A 16941-nucleotide genomic window follows, 5' to 3' on the forward strand; every position below is an offset into this window, starting at 1 on the left:
TTTTTTTTTTTTTTTTTAATTTTTTTTTTTCAACGTTTATTTATTTTTGGGACAGAGAGAGACAGAGCATGCACGGGGGAGGGGCAGAGAGAGAGGGAGACACAGAATCGGAAACAGGCTCCAGGCTCTGAGCCATCAGCCCAGAGCCTGACGCGGGGCTCGAACTCACGGACCGCGAGATCGTGACCTGATTGAAGTCGGACGCTTAACCGACTGCGCCACCCAGGCGCCCCTCATTGAACTTTTCTACCCCCAATCTTTGAAGACCTCTTAAAAGCCTCCTGGGAGAGAATGGGGACGGTTACAGACTTTTAACCAAAGGAATTTTTTCTTGATGTTAAAAAAGAAAAAAAAAAAAAGCTTAAGAAAAATAAACAGAGAGCAACAATGGCAGAAATAAGGCGACAATGGCAAGAATTAAGGAGTTTGGGAAAGGAAAAAAAAAAAAAAAGGAGAAAAGCTTAAACTTTTAATAAGTGGCCAAAGTGCAAAGTGTAGGCCGGTGTGAGGCATAGCCCTGAGAGGACCATCATGGATCATAAGAAGGGGGAGACAGAAGGAGAGGAGGACTCCTAGTACACAGACAAGATCCATTTGTCACTTGGGGCAGGAGCCGATGTCAAGTGAGGAGAGGCTGTCGATTGCACAAGATCCTCATCTGAAGGATACAGATACCATATTTCATCGATGCTGAAGTACCCATTTTCTTACAATTCAACAACTTTGAGATCAGGATGCATCATACAGTCGATGGTATCAAAGTCACTATTGGTCAGTGACAGACATGATGATGGTTGTGGTGGAACATGTGGAAACTTGGCATAGATATTCATATCATGGCCCTGCGTCGCTTAACAAATACATATTTGTATCAAATAAACGTAACATAACAGAAGATGAAGCTCTCTAATAAGTTAAACATGGCGTTGAGCTTTGTTGGTGTTTTTTTTTCCCTCCATGACTCGTTAAATAATGGTATGTCTTATGATCAGTGGTACCTTATATTCAGTGAAGGACCAGTTAATTCATCCAAATTAACTGTTTGTAAATTTGGGTTCCATTTACACACAGTTCAGTCTTTTCACTGAGCACTTCTGTTGAACATGAAATGTGTGAGTTACATTGATCAAAATGATCACCCAGAAGTCACTATTCTGTGTTCTTAATTGGCCAACCATTTACTAAATTCAGTTGTTCATTTACCATGATGCGTGTCCAAACAGGGACTGTTTTGGCTTGGTACTATTGGATCCTGAAGGTTATAATTACATGTAGATAGGTGAGTTTAAGGGCTTTTTTCTTAGCATCAAAGAATGAAGCCACCCTCTCATCTGTCTTCTTTGTGGCAGTGAATTGCTAGTCACTACATCAGACCAGTGGCCTCCTCCAACATAGGCGGCTGAGAGAAATCACCTGCATTTGGTACCCTCTCCGAAATGGCTCATCAAGCACAGCGAATGGTATGCATAAAGGTCATCAGAAAGTGAACACTGCGTTTGGGAGATTTGGGACCATCACTTGGAGTGAATTGGGTTTGTGTGGGAGAAGAGTTACAGGTAAAGATGGTGGGTTAGACTACAACAGTGTATGGGGACAGATGGGGACAGGTCAAAATCAATGCACACGGGGCACACTGACATTCACATACAAATCAGCACACAGAGCATCTTTTGTTAAGCAGAATAAGCAGGCTAATGAGGGAATAGGAAGCTGCCAATGATGCAAAATTCTTGGCAACCTTTGTCAAAAATGAGGGCTTCTATTCCAGGTACAAAGTTGGAGGGCACAATCCATTTCACAGCTGGTGGCCTGTTTTATTTTTCAGACAAGACTGGAGAGAGGAGGTGGGAAACCTATCCCCGGATGGCACAGCTGAGACAGAGGTAGGAAGAAGGGGATCCGGCTCATTTATTTCCCTTTCATTAGGCCCCTGAAAAAAATAAAGACTGAGGATTTAATTGCACTGTTTGCTTCTATCTCTAGAAAAGCTGAATTAGTAATTGCATTAACTTGTTACTAAGCTTTGCTCTTATGGGGTAATATAATTCTAGCTACTGCTTCCTAATTATAGGGTTTTCATTATTCTGCAAATCCCATTCAGCATGTGTTCCATTTTCACTTTTATGAAGTGCTTTGTGGGAAAATGGGGGCTGTGTCTTTGAAGGAACCAAGCTGAGCTGAAGCTGTGTCTTGCCCAAAGCCATTACCTCCTGTGAAAAGCAGGGCGCCACTGTGATTTTTATCCTCCTTTGATAAATAATGCTGTTGGCAAAGACCATATGCTCTGTCACATGCTGGAGTTTGGTGGCACGGCACAACAGAGGGTAATCACATCAAGTCAGTGATGGTTTTATTGGGTGGTGGTAATGGCAGAAGTAATGATAGTCATTAAAATCCTGCTGCAAATGGCCTTGGGCCTTCAGACCACAGTTAACTCAGGATATGTCAAGGACAGTTCACTCCCAAAAGCTGTCTGGAAGGGATTGCCCATTATTCCTATTGTTTCCAAGGAGAGCTTTGCATTTGAGAATTACAGATCCAGCAGAAGGCAGAGGTGGACCTTGGATCTTCACCGTCTCTTGCATCTACACTATGATGTTTTTGATACTTCCAGAAGATCTCCCTTAGGGGGGAATCAACATGGAAACATACAAAATGGAGTTCATTCGTGGAAAGGTAGTAGGAAATATCCTTGAGGTATTCCACTCCAGTTCAACAAATACAAATTTTATTATAGCTGGATGCATAAATCAGCGCTAAAAGCTATGAGGGATTTGGAGAATAGAATGGTTACTTTTTTTTTTTTAATGTTTATTCATTTTATGAGAGAGAGAGAGAGACAGAGAGACAGAGAGAGAGAGGAAGAGGCAGAGAGAAAGGGATACACAGAATGTGAAGCAGGCTCCAGGCTCTGAGCTGTCAGCACAGAGCCCGACATGGGAGGAACGGTGAGATCATGACCTGAGTCAAAACCAACACTTAACTGACTGAGCCACCCTGGCGCCCCCTAGAATGGTTACTGTTCTATGGGAACAACTCTCTGGGGAAGCAGGTCTCTATTCACAAGGAACTCTATAATGCAAGGCAGGCTATGATATTATGTATGTGTTATAATATGTGTTATAAGAGAATTGGACTGGTGAGCAGGATGTAAATTTGTTCAGACTACAATGATTTGAGAAGACCTACCTGGGGTATAGAGGAGAAAGATGTGAGTTAAATTTTTCTGCAAATTCCACAAAGGTGACCTTGAACAAAGAATTTAATCTCTCATCTGTCAGTTTCATCATCTTTAAAAGGGGAGGAGCTATCTGAAAGATTATTGATAGGGTAAAGAACACTCAATACATCTCATTGAAAATCTGAGATTTTAACGAAGCCCTGAATTCTCGGTAGGACTGGACAGGCAGAAGAAAGAGGAAAAGAAATTCCAGGTGGAGGGGACTGCATGAATAAGGGCCTGATAACAGGAAAATGCTTTTCTGGTTGGAGCATAAAGTTTGTGTTGATGTTTGTGTCTGTGTCTGTGCATGCACGTGTACACGCGCAGGGGCTATATGTAAATGAGGATAACCTCCCGTCATCTTCTTCACTTAAAACAAAAACAGCCCCCTTAAAATATTGAGAAACCCCAATACAGAAGCAAGTTTTTTCTTAGGTTACATCTGCAGAGATATTTGCACAAAGAAGGAGAAATAGAAATTTTTAGATTTCTTGACTCATAGAGTCATGCTTGAATAATGACTCAGGGTCAAATTGAAAATTTATAGCTGCTACCTTAAGTATGGGATGATACCGTTTATAGTAGATAGCCTGAGTGCTGAAAAATACATCTTTCTAGTCTCTGGTTCTAACTGGCAGAATTCTACCTGTAGGAGCACAAACACTTGTAAAAGACCATAGGAAAACAGTAAGATTTAGCATAAAAATTAGACTAAATAGAATTTAATTAATAATATTACCTTACACTTACTTAGTGCTTTATACTTTACATAGTACTTTCTTAACTACCTGATTTTAGGCTCACCACTAACCGGAAGAGGAGCATTTCTGATATTACTCTGTTCATTTTCCAGATGTGGAAACTGTGAGAAGTCAATGAGATGATTCATTTTCAGAAATACCAAATTAAAAGCTGTGCTGTCTAGTATGAACAGCTTTTCGAACCCCCCCCCCCCCCCCCATGGAGTCCCAAACCCTTAGACACTTGACTTCCTGGCTCTTCTCCCTCCTCTCCCCCCTCCATTTCAGGGGCTTATTTTTTTGCAGGCTTTGCAAAGAGCATGCGCCAAAGAGCTGAAGTCCGCGTCACATCAAGGAATGTACATTTGCTCCAATCAGACTACTTTTGGCCTTACGTGGGCACAGGTGACTTCCGGGTAAGGTGGTAATCTCTGTAGTACTCAGCCAATGAGGAATCAGGGGCGGGACTTCACGCTAGGAGATAACCTGCGGGTGGTAACTGCTGAGTAGGCCTGTCCAGCAGACACCTGCTCTTGCAAGAACATTGGTTAAAGCCTCACTTTACTGCACTGTGCTCCCAGTCTCTGGGTCCCTCCTTTGATTGGGTTGGTGGGCTTATTTCCAACAGAAATCGAGGTTCCAAGAGATTATGTGACTTGCTGTAGATTTTACATCTGACAGGTACTGGAATTGGAACTTAAAGAGTCCAAAGACTCTTGCTCCAGAGTTCTTTCTAGCACATGCGTTGTCTTAAGAGGATACAGTCAGTCCACTCCTCTTATTTGTTTGTTTACTTATTTATTAATTTTGGGGGAAACAGGCCCAAAGAGTTGAAGTGATGCATTCAGGAATCACATGGTTAATGGCCCTGCTGGACCTCAAACTCGAATTTCTTAATTTCTTGCCCAGTTTTCTTTTCATAACGCAATGCCGCTAGGGTCACAGGTGTCTGTGTCTGTGCCTGTGTGTGCACGCGCCCGCACGTGCAGGGGCTATATGTAAATGAGGATAATCTCCCTTCATCCTCTCACTTAAAACAAAAAAAGCCCCCTTAAAATATCGAGAAATCCCAAGACAGAGGCAAGTTTTTTCTTAGGTTACATCTGCAGAGATATTTGCACAAAGAAGGAGAAATAGACCTCAAACTCAAATTTCTTGTTACCCAGTTTTCTTTTAATAACACAATGCTGCTAGGGTCACAGGTTCAAACTAAAAGAGTTGCAGAATTTTTTCTCATGGTATTGGCCCCATAGGATAATGTTGTGGGAAATGTCACGTGGTAAAATTCCTATAGGTAATTTCAAGGAAAATAAACTAGAACTAAAATGTATGACACACTATGCATTGAACTCTTTAATTACTTGACATGAATCAACTCCTTTAAATTCTCCCAAATACCCTCCGAGGTCACTGTGGTTATTTTCATTTTATCATTGGGAAAACTGAGGTACAGAGGGGTTAAGTAGTGTGGCCAGGGACACACAACTAGAAAATGACAGGCTAGGATGCAGATCCCAGATTCCGGTAAGGCCCTGGAACCTGACCTGTGGGCACTCAGTTATATACCAATATTTGTATATAATAGCCAGAATATACCAATATTTGGATTTCAAAACTGAAATGAAGTCACAGCTTAGGAAACCCTTTTATCAAACTGAGTAAATTAATAATGCAAAAGTAGTATAGAGCAAACGTTCAGAACAATTAAGCATACAAAAAATGTTAATTATATATCATTTTATCTAGTCACTTGCTGAGTACATCTACTACTTGGTTCTTAAACGCACAGCAGGTTTGGAAATTATATGCCACTTCATTTCTTTAAATAGTCGATGCATTGCATTTTTGTTCATTCAGATCAGCATTTCTGTTATTAGTCTGAACCTGAGTAGTCCCTCCTATCTTTAGAACACTACTCCAGGGTTCAGTGGAGAGAGCAGAGGGAAGCACTAGTGAGCACTGTCTTTAGAGTCAGACAGGCATCCGGCCATGTTATCTTCTGTTCCTTAGGACGGATCAGATCTCAGCCACTGTCTGTGGATTCTATAGCCAGCACAAACACTCAGGAATTCCTCTGGGCTTTGCATGTTCAGGGGCAGAAGAGGTGTAGCTTCCCCTTGTGAGAAAATTGTACTCATCAGCTGACATTCAGCACAGTGGAGGAACACAGACCCCTGAGGCTCCTAAGCGCTGCATTTCCACATGAGGCACCACCCAGGACCCCTCTCTGCATGTGCAAGAGTAAGCTCTTGTGGAGAGTTGATACTACTCTAGAATCCTTGGGGGAATGCAGATAGAAAGCCAGCTAGAATTACAAGAAAAGGCACCCTCACTTTTTATTCCTTCTTGTCTCCTTATTTCCATAAATGCAAATTCTGCTAACAACCTCAGTGGTTTAGTGGTGGTTCCTGAATTACAGGAAAACTAAAAGCCATTTGTTTTGCTTCTTACTTATAAGAAGCAATAAACAATTTGAGGGGTGTCAACATATTCCAGCCACATTTGTCTTCTCCCAAGTAAATAAAAATGGGTAATAATAAGAAGAAGTTATTGCTTATTTAGTCCTTGGGATGTGGCAGGCACAATAGACCCATGATCTCACTTAGTCCTTACAGCAACAGGCATTGGATGTCACTACCTTGTCAAGTACAACCATGGCGATCAACATGACATAATTATTTGAACTTAAAACTGAGGTCCCCCCTCCCCTGCACCTGGGCGGCTCAGTCGGTTGAGCATCTGACTTCAGCTCCTGTCATGATCTCAGGGTTCGTGAGTTTGAGCTGCACATCAGGCTCACTGTCAGTGCAGAGCCCGCTTTGGATCTTCTGTCCCCCCACCTCTCTCTGCCCCTCCCTGCTTGCACTCTCTCTCTCAAAAATGAATAAACACTAAAAAACAAAAGAAAACCTGAGACCCCTCCCCCACCCCCACCCATGCCAATATGACTTAGTTATTCATTCTGTGAAATATTTGCCAGGGGAAGGTAAGAGTATAAACCAATAAATAACTTCTCTGTTTGCTTTGGAAATTCCTGCAGATCAACTTATCTGAGATAACAGTCTGCTCACCCTGAGCAAATTTCTTGTTCTCCTTAAAGCACAGTTACCCATCAAGACTTGCGCTTTAAGACCCTCACCTAGCTGTAGTCATGAATCCTAACCTATAATGTCAGGGTCTTAGCCCAATTGTAGGCAATTCCCTCCTTGAAAGACTCACCTGAAGTCGCTTCAATTCAGACCCCCCAAACTCTATAAATATCCTCTCCCAACCTCCCTTTCCTGAGATGCTAAGGCTTTGTCAAGGTGATGTCTCCTGCATTCAATTATCCGATAATATTTTGGGGAGTTCACTGATTCTTATTTTACAAATGAACAGGAGAAGCCTGGAGAATTTCAGTCATCTATCCTAGTTTATCCATTTAAAGGGTTCCTATCTAAGACTATTTGACCCCATCCCTTGTTCCTGATTGCAGTTACTCTGCCTTTCAGTTGAAGTAAAAATTCAGTTTTTGGTTTTTTTTTCAGTTTTACTTCTGAACCTATTTTACTTTCTAAGATTTAGAAAAATTCAAGCCAGGGCGCCTGGGTGGCTCAGTCGGTGAAGCAAACATCCAACTTCAGCTCAGGTCATAATCTTGCAGTTCTGAGTTTGAGCCCCATGTGGGGTTCTGGGCTGACAGCACAGAGCCTGGAGCCTGTTTCAGATTCTGTGTCCCCCTCCCTCGTTGCCCCTCCGCTCCCACACTCTGTCTCTCTGTCTCTCCCCAAAATAAATAAACATTAAAAAAAGAAAAGAAAAATTCAAGCGATGGTCTATAGTCCAGTGAAAGGTAGTTACTGTGTGACCTTATTCGTTTAATCAGCCATAGAAATTTAACAATGTATTTCAAAACAAACTGCAGCAAAGGTGGCCCACCAAAATCCTCTAAGAGAAGGATGTCAGTCAAACAAGAGCCAAGAGAGCCAGACATATAATCGGTGTGACTTATAAACTGTTAGTAAATTATTCAGCTGGTCTATTTGATTCCTAGGGTTCCCATAACAAATTACCACAAAGTTGGTGGCTTAAAGCAACAGAAATGTCTTCTCTCACAGATCGGAAGGCTGCAAGCCCAAAATCAAGGTGTCCGTAGGGCCATGCTCCCCCTGCAGATTCTGAGGGAGAATCTGCTCCATGCCTGTTTTCTAGCTGGTGGTGCCTCCTGGCAACCCTTGGCATTCCTTGTCTGGGGCTTTGTAACCCCAATCTCTGCCCTCTTTTTCACACAACTTTCCCTCTATGTCTGTGTGTCTTCTCCTTTTCTGTCTCTTATAAGGACACTTCTCATTAAATGTAAGTCCCACCCAAATCCAGAATGATCTCATCTAGAGACCCTTAATAATATCTGCCAAGACCCATTTTCCAAATAAGGTCACATTCGGAGGTTCCAAGTGGACATATCTTTCAGGGACCACAATTCAACCCATTATCCCTACAATGCTCACATGCTCTCTCTCTCTCTCTCTCTCTCTCTCTCTCAAAACAAATAAACATTTAAAAAATAATGTAAACAATAACGTAAAAATAGCTCATTTTAAAAAGATGCTGTCTTTTAAAAAATCTACATTAAAGCACTATGGGGGATTGCGGTGATGATATGATGTTTGATGATAGGATGCATATATAGAATTTGTAAAACCTTATTCATAACATTGATTGATGTAGATACAATAGCTTTATGAGCAGATCAGACTTCAGAGATGTATCACATGCTTATTTAGAGCCTTTGATGTTCCAGGCACTGGGGAGGGACCTGAATGATAAAGGTCTGGCTCTTACCTTCTCCAGTCTGAAAAACAGGGAAAGGGAGAAGGAGGATGGTGGGATAGTAACTTGGTGGCTGACCCCACCTTCAAATCATCAATGAAAGGGCATATTAAGGCTCAAAATAGGGGCACCTGGGTGGCTTAGTCGGTTGAGTGTCCGACTTCGACTCAGGTCACGATCCCATGGTCCGTGAGTTCGAGCCCCGCGTCGGGCTCTGGGCTGATGGCTCAGAGCCTGGAGTCTGCTTCCGATTCTGTGTCTCCCTCTCTCTCTGCCCCTCCCCCGTTCATGCTCTGTCTCTCTCTGTCTCCCTCTGTCTCTCTCTGTCTCAAAAATAAATAAACGTTAAAAAAAATTATTAAAAGCTCAAAATACATGATTTCTATAGATGCTAGCAAAATTATTTGTGAAAGCACTACTGTATTTTCTTCCCTTATTTACCCCCACATTGATACCATACCAGAGTAATTTCTGAACTACAGAGTTTAGTCAACCAGAATTTTTCATACTTTCCGGGCCCTGTGGAAATACATTTTACGTTGTAATCCATTATATGTATCACCGAAATAAGTTTCAGAAAGCAATATTTGCTCCTAGGACCATGAAGCATTCTCATATTTTCTATCCCATTGTATTTCGTTAGTGATCTAAATTCAAATCTCACACACTAATGGATAACCAGTTTCTTGAATAGCACTACTTGTTCCTCGCCACATCCACCCCAGCACATATTAACAAGAGTTCATAACAAGTAGCATTCCTACATTTTGAACAGTAAATATTTAGACACAGTCTCATTCATATGACTTGGGTAGGAACAATACTTCTGGGGACTTTAAAGACACAGTTCAATAGTTGGGAAAACTACATGAGATGATTTTACATTTCTTGTGTATTGTTAAAATATCTTTTGTTTCTGAATACATAAAAGCCTTTAAAACATGAACAAACCGCTACATCTATTCCTTTTCCTCCTTAGGCCGATTTTTCAACAGCCATGGGGTAGCTTTAGCTTGCTTGTGTCTTTGGGTGGCCACGGCCCTGACTCTTGCTACCTCTAATGATCTTATAATGCTCAAGCTCTCCTCTGGTTTAATCACATGGCTCTATGCCAAATTCTCAGAGGAGAGACTCTGGTTGGTTCAACTTGGGTGGCTGTTCATGTCTTATGTGTCAGCAGGGACCTGATTATGTGGGATCATGTGAAATGCTGGGGGCCCTTCCATAGGTCTCTAAGAATGTAGATAGTAGTCAGGGTCCCAGCAAAAGTAGATAACACACTGAGACTGGGGAAATTGAAGGTGTTAATAAAAAGGTGATTCATAAAGGTCTAGGCAGGATATAAGAACACCATGAGAAACTACCAGGGTGAGTAGCGCAGTATCCTTGGGTTAGCAATCACGAGGCGCCATTGCCACTCCTAGCCCCAAAGGGCCACCAGGAGAGAGCAATGACCAGAACTTGGGGGAAGAGAGCTGGGTAGAGAGGCCTGCTCCACAGCAGTGTGGCCTTTGGTTGAGGGACACAGCCAGGCCACAGTGACTCCACAGGGAGAGCACCAAGGGCACAAATACATTACTCTCTTTCCTCCAATTTCCTGCTGGTTCTCCCGGCCCCTATAGTGCAACGTGATTGGAGGGAAGCTAGAGGGCAAGGGGGAGCACCTTGCTGTGGGTCAGGATCTAGAAGCAGAGAAAAGGCGAGGTGGGGATCCGGAAGAACAAATGCAAAGTATCTCAAAACCTGGGAAGTGTGGACAAGGAGGGAATGATTGGCATCTCAAATGCAGGGGGACATCTGGAAAGCTTTCTAGAGGTAGGAGTATTTTGGGTTTCATATACTGCCACTAAAGATGGAGAGACCCCAACATGGCAGGCACTATTCTAAACACATTGTCAGCTTTCACTTATTGCATACCAAAATAGGCCTCTGAGGTGGATATTATTATCGCCCTTATTTTGAGGGGAGTGGGGGTGGAGGTCCTTTTTACTGAAGCCTAACATACACACAGAAAAGTGCAGATATAAGGGACAGCTCAATAATTGTCACAAAAGCAACCACTCAGGTCACCAATCCCCACATAAGGAGACAGAACACGACCAGCCCCTCTAGAAGTCCCTTTTCAGTCCCCACCACCCTCGGTGGTGACCACAATCCACTGATGATTTTTGCCTGTTTTTGAATTTTACATATTGACAACATACCGCACTGATTCTCTTGTATGACTTCTTCGCCCAATGCTATGTGTGCAGCAACAGCGTTCCTTTTTAAAAAAAATTTGTGGTAAAATATACATAACAAAAATCATGACTTTAACCATTTTTTAGCTTTATTGAGGTATACTTGACAAAGGTTGTATATATTTGAGGTTACAACTTGATATTTTGATTACATATACATTGTGAAATAGTTACTACAGTCAAGCTAATTAACATATCCACCGCCTCACGGAGTAGCCATTTTCTTTTTCATTTTAACTATTTTTAAATGTACAATTCAGGGGCGCCTGGGTGGCGCAGTCGGTTAAGCGTCCGACTTCAGCCAGGTCACGATCTCGCGGTCCGTGAGTTCGAGCCCCGCGTCGGGCTCTGGGCTGATGGCTCAGAGCCTGGAGCCTGTTTCCGATTCTGTGTCTCCCTCTCTCTCTGCCCCTCCCCCGTTCATGCTCTGTCTCTCTCTGTCCCAAAAATAAATAAACGTTGAAAAAAAAAATTAAAAAAAAAAAATAAATGTACAATTCAGCGACATTGAGTACATTCACAATGTTGTGCAACCATCACCGGTAACCATCTCCGTAACTTTTTCATCATCCCCGACAAAAACTCTCTACACGTTAAACAAAAACTCCCTATTCTCTCCTCCCTCTAGCCCCTGCTAAGCCCCCATCTACTTTCTGTCTCTATGAATTTTCTTATTCTAGTCGCCTCATATAATGGGAATCATATAATATTGGTCCTTTTGCGTCTGGGTTTTTTCACTTAGCGTGATGTTTTCCAGGTTCAAACTTCCATCTTCATTTTATAGGTGAGGAAACTGAGGTACAGAATCATGAAGAAAGCAAGTCATGAGCCCAGGATATGAAGGCAAGCAGTCTGGCTTCAGAGCCTGAGTACTTAAGTGCTTCAGTGGGCTGTTCATCAATGGGTCTTCTAGTTTCAAAGTCAGTGATAAGTATTTAAGTCATGGGACAGTTGGATGTCTCTGATTCTCTGATTCTACCCACGCAGAGGGAAATGACTTGAAATTCACATTCTCTCTCCTGTGTTGCAAAAGTGTGAGCTTCCCTTTATCTTCCGTGTCTCAATAAAAGGGCAGACTTTTCCTCCTGATTGCAGACCTTTACCTGACTTTTTCTACAGTCCCTACCATTTGTGAATTTCTATGATTTCTCTGCTGCCTTCCCTGAGACTGGTTTCCCACTCCAGAGCCTCCGTGTGGTTGTCTCAGCACCCTGTTGGGTGGAACTCATCCTCCCACTACTCATGATTCTGTTCAGTTTGCTCAAATTATCAGCTGGGTGGAGAGCCTGCTGTTGACATAGGAACTGGGACAATCCCCTTTGAAGCCAAAGATGCCAGTCTGGCTACTGTTAAGAACAGGGGAGCCAGGTTGGCAGGCACCAATCTGTCTCATCCAAAGTGAATTCAGGGTCCAACAGAGCCTGGGTCCAAGCTCCTCCCTGCCCTCAAGCAGTAAAACCACAGAGAACTCATGCATATTTACAAAAAGACCGCATATGGCCTGTGTTTTGGTGGCCAAACTCCCTGAATTTCCACATCTCAGAATATTGGGTGCCAAGAAAAGGCAGGTAGCCACAGCTATCTTGGATGGCATGACTCAGCGGCTACAGAGCTCTCCAGCAAAGAGATGCTGTCCTTTGAATGCAGGAATGACGCGGCAATACCAAATCATAAGTGAATTTTTTAATTTTTAAGAATTTTTAAACACTTATTTATTTTTGAGAGGCAGAGAGAGAAAGAGCACAAGCAGGGCAAGGGCAGAGAGAGAGGGAGATACAGAATCCAAAGCAGGCTGCAGGCTCTGAGCTGTCAGCACAGAGCCCGACGCAGGGCTCGACCCCATGAGCCATGACCTGAGCCAAAGTCGGATGCTTAACGGACTGAGCCACCCAGGCTTAAAGCCCTTCAGTGATACCTTGGTCTTAGAATACCATCCGAACCACTGATCTCAACATGGCCATATAGCAGAGTGATTATGACATCACAGACCCTAGAGCTGGGTTGCCTGGATTTAAATCTAAGCTCTACCCCTTACCAGCTGGATCTCCTTGAGAATGTTGCATAACCTCTCTGGGCCAGTTTCCTCATCTGCAAAAGTGAGAATAATAGTATTTAGTTATAGAATTGTCATGATGGTTAAATGACTAATACACAAAAATAGCTTGAATAGAATCTGAAATCTAGTTAAGTGCTCAATAAATGAGCTATGATTACTATAAGAGCCATCGGATCTGGTGCTGGTCTCCTGCACCAAGAGACCTGATGTCTGACTATATTCCCGTCTACTCTCCAACCTTCATCACCATGATCCCATCAGACTAAAATCCTGATTTACTTAGAGCAGCCAATTTTTTTTTTTTCTACCTCAAGTCCTTTGTGTTTGCTGTTCCGCAGGCCCACATGTTCTTGCACCAGATTTCACGTGGCTGGTACCTTCTCACTTTTAGGTTTCAGCTTATGTGTCATCTTTTCCAGAGAGGCCTCATGCTATCTGAAGTCACCTCCCCTGTCCCCGCCCACCCCACCCCCGGCTTGTTACTCTATCGCGCCCCCCTGTTGATATCCTTTAGTGCACTTACAACACTGAAATGGTCCAGTTTACATCTTTTTCTGTATAGTGCCTGTCTCCTTCTCTAGAATTTGAGTTCTATGAGAGCAAGAACCAAGGCACAGCTGTTTACAGCCATTAAAAATGCACTTGGCACCGAATTTGGACCTAAGAAAGACTTGAATGAAAGAATGTATAACAGCTGAGGGAAAGAGTGAAAGCTTGCTAATAAGTTAATAGGATTGGTTTTTTTTTTCAATGAAACACACACACACGTTTCTATTCCAAGAAGTCCCAGCTGCATCCATGGGGCTGTCATTATTAAAAGGACAACTGAGTTGGTAACTCCCAGAAACAAATCCTTTCCCAGAGATGGGTCTGCTTGCTTTAAGGTTTCAATTGACTTGTATTTTTGCTGTTTTGCTGTTCTGTGTCTGAGGGCAGCCATGGGGCCGGGGAAGCATGACAACTTGAAGAATCTCAGCTTCCCATGTACCGATCTACTACTTAGTAGCTGTGTAATTGTGAGGAGGTTACCACTTCTCTGGGCCTCAGTTTCCTTGACTGTAATATGGAGATAAAATACAATACCTTCCGGGGATGTAGAGAAATTAGAACACTTGTACGTTGACGGTGGGAATGGAAAATGGCATAGCTGCTGCGGAAGACAGTGGTAATTTTTCAAAAACCTTAAAATAAAATTACCATGTGATCCAGCAATTCCTTTTCTCAGTATATACTGCAAAGAATTGAAAGCCAGGGCTCAAACAGATACTCGCGCACCAATATTTGTAGCAGCATCCCTTACAGTAGCCAAAAGGTGGAAGCAACACAAACGTTGTGTGATTTCACTCCGTGAGGTACCTAGAAGCGGCAAATTCATGGAGACTGAAAGTAGAATGGTGGTTGCCAGCACCTGGGGGGAGATGAAAATGGGGAGTTCTTGTTTAATGGGTACAGAGTTTCAGTTTGGGATGATGGAACACTTCCAGTGATGAATGGTGGTGACAGTCACACAACAAAGTGAAGATACTGATGTCACTGAATCGTGCACTCAAAAAGCGTTAATGTAGGGAATCTTACGTTACGTCTATGTTACCACAGTACAGAATAATTACGCCTTCCTCACAGGGCAGTTTCAAACAGTAATTGAGATGGTGTATGTCATCACTTACCAGAGTTGGTATTCAGTCACTTCGGCGTGAAATGAGCAGCAAATACAGAGAATCTCTCAGCCTTGAAATGTTTGTCAGTAGAGACGTGGCAGGCACAGAAGATGTAGTAAAAAGCATCCCAATAAAAAAGTACTAATGTATGGACTGTGCACTCGGTGGTCTTTGCTGACATTCCATTCCATCCTAGCCTGACCCAGGTTGGGTGGAGGGTAGGCTTTCTCCTGAGAGTACAGGGGAGCATTCTCACTGTTTTGCTCTGAAGAGCTAACTCAGTTTCGAAGCAGTGACAAACTACTATGGTGTACCCCACACTCAGCCACTGGGTTCTTCCTCATTGTCTCATATGGTTGGTGGGGGGTGCAGAGTCAGCAGCGGGCTTCTCTTGACCTTTCTCTGTGAATGCAGACATAAAAAGAGAAAGGAAAAGGAAGTTAACGGATTCCTGTAGTTGGGGAAACTTACTAGAGCAGCTCAGAGGAAAGCTTTAGGAATCACTGTTTCAAAACCTGGAGAGAAACTCAAACCAGCTGGAATTTTCTCTCTCCCTTCTGTCTGTCTCTGCTCCTTGTGTGTGGTCTAATTCCCTCCTACTGCAGATGGCAAATGGCTTTCCTACGTAGCAAGGAACATGTCTGCTGGCCATCCTAGCACAGCCATGGGGCAGAAAAATGTTCCCACCTCTATGCTGTGCTAGTTAAGGTAGGCCAGAATGATGACAACCATCTATGGCTTCACCAAAACATCATTGCCATCTGCGTCCGGCTGGAAGACAAAAAATCATAGAAGGAAGGACTTTGTAGACCAGGTCTGACAGTGGCACATGTCATTTCTGTTCATACTCCGTGGATGTGGCAGTGCCAGGCTGCAAGGAAGGCTTTGTGCCAGAAGGAGAGGAAAGGGATTTTGGTGAACGGCTATCGGTCTCCACCATGAATGTTCTTACCCCTCCTTGTCACCCACCTTGGCTTCTGACACCAGACCTTCTCTTATGTACAGCCTCCTGGAAAGTGGTTGCTTTACCCATAGGTAGTGGCATCCTCCTCATCACTCACTCTCAAATCCTGATGAATATGATTCTCTCACTACGTATTCATGTCTGATGAATTCCTTGGTTTACTTTGCACACTGAAGACTGAGTCTTTTTCAGAGTAGGTGCAATCCCATGGTCATGCTTCTCCATGGGCCCCGTAAGCTTCCCAACACCTCTTCTCCCTCCTTCTTTCAGTTGAGACACAGAACTCACACAGACGCACACACACCCTCGTCCTCTACTCCTGAAACTTTTCGTCCTCTTAACTATGCTTAAGCGTGAAACTGTCATGGGTGTATTCTTATTTTGATTTTTTATTTTTAGTGTGTTCTGTCTAAGTGTATTGTTCGACTGCTTTCTATATCTGGTTTTAAAGGTCCAATTGACAGGAAATTTGAAAAGAATTCTTAACAGGGCTTAAAAGGTAGTGCTTGTGTATTTAGGCATTGAGTAAGTTCTTCCCTCCTTACCTGCCCCTTCACTTCTTTCCTTCTCCATGTGGCAGAGACAGACTACCAAAAGGCTCGTACTCTCTTCCCATTGTGTGAGTTTTTGCCTGACCAGCCCTTCCTTGTGACTAGGTGGTGCCATGTGACTAGCTTTAGCCAATGGAATGGCGAAGGAAGTCATTGGTGTCACTTTGGGCCAACCTAGTATCTACTGTACCTTCCCCATGCCCTGTTTCCTGTTTGCAATGCCCTTAGAGACCACATGTTGGAGATGGCAGTGTCACAGGCTGGAAGAAGGCTGGATCCCTGATTTACCTTCTGGAGGAGAGCTGTGCAGCCAGGCACATATGCTGCAGCCCACATGAGCCTTTGCATAAACTGGGCTTTGTTACTGGACTTGCATTTAGCCTACTCTAATACTCTCCCTTTCCTTTGTTAAATGTCTTGGAGCCCCTACTATTTGTTGAGTGCAATGCTGGGTATTAGGGATGCAAAGATAAATAAAACACAGCCCCTTCACTCAAAGAGCTCACAGTCTGGGGTGGGGGGGAATAGATGTATGCCTCCACGTTTTTGTAACAGCATTATAGGCATGTCCACATAGCTATGGTGAAGCAGTGCAAGACCTCTAAGCCAGTCTGCATGGGGAAGGGAGTAAGGGTGGGAAAGATCAGCTAGATGACGTGCATTCCAAGGAGATGGGCATGAACAAAGGTCGAAGCGGAAG

General features: G+C 43.2%; 1 long non-coding RNA gene across 1 annotated transcript in view; it reads left to right on the forward strand.

The window, feature by feature from the left end:
- Positions 1-16941, forward strand: part of LOC147578980 (uncharacterized) — a 347058-nt gene that overhangs the window by 254449 nt on the left and 75668 nt on the right. Inside the window, exons 7-8 of the long non-coding RNA XR_015253435.1 lie at positions 1350-1460; positions 1826-1883. This is a non-coding gene — a long non-coding RNA (uncharacterized LOC147578980). The remainder of the gene's footprint in view (positions 1-1349; positions 1461-1825; positions 1884-16941) is intronic.

The sequence above is a fragment of the Puma concolor genome, chromosome B4, assembly GCF_028749965.1.
Source record: "Puma concolor isolate L17-30 chromosome B4, mPumCon1.1.hap2, whole genome shotgun sequence".
Lineage (NCBI taxonomy): Eukaryota > Metazoa > Chordata > Mammalia > Carnivora > Felidae > Puma > Puma concolor.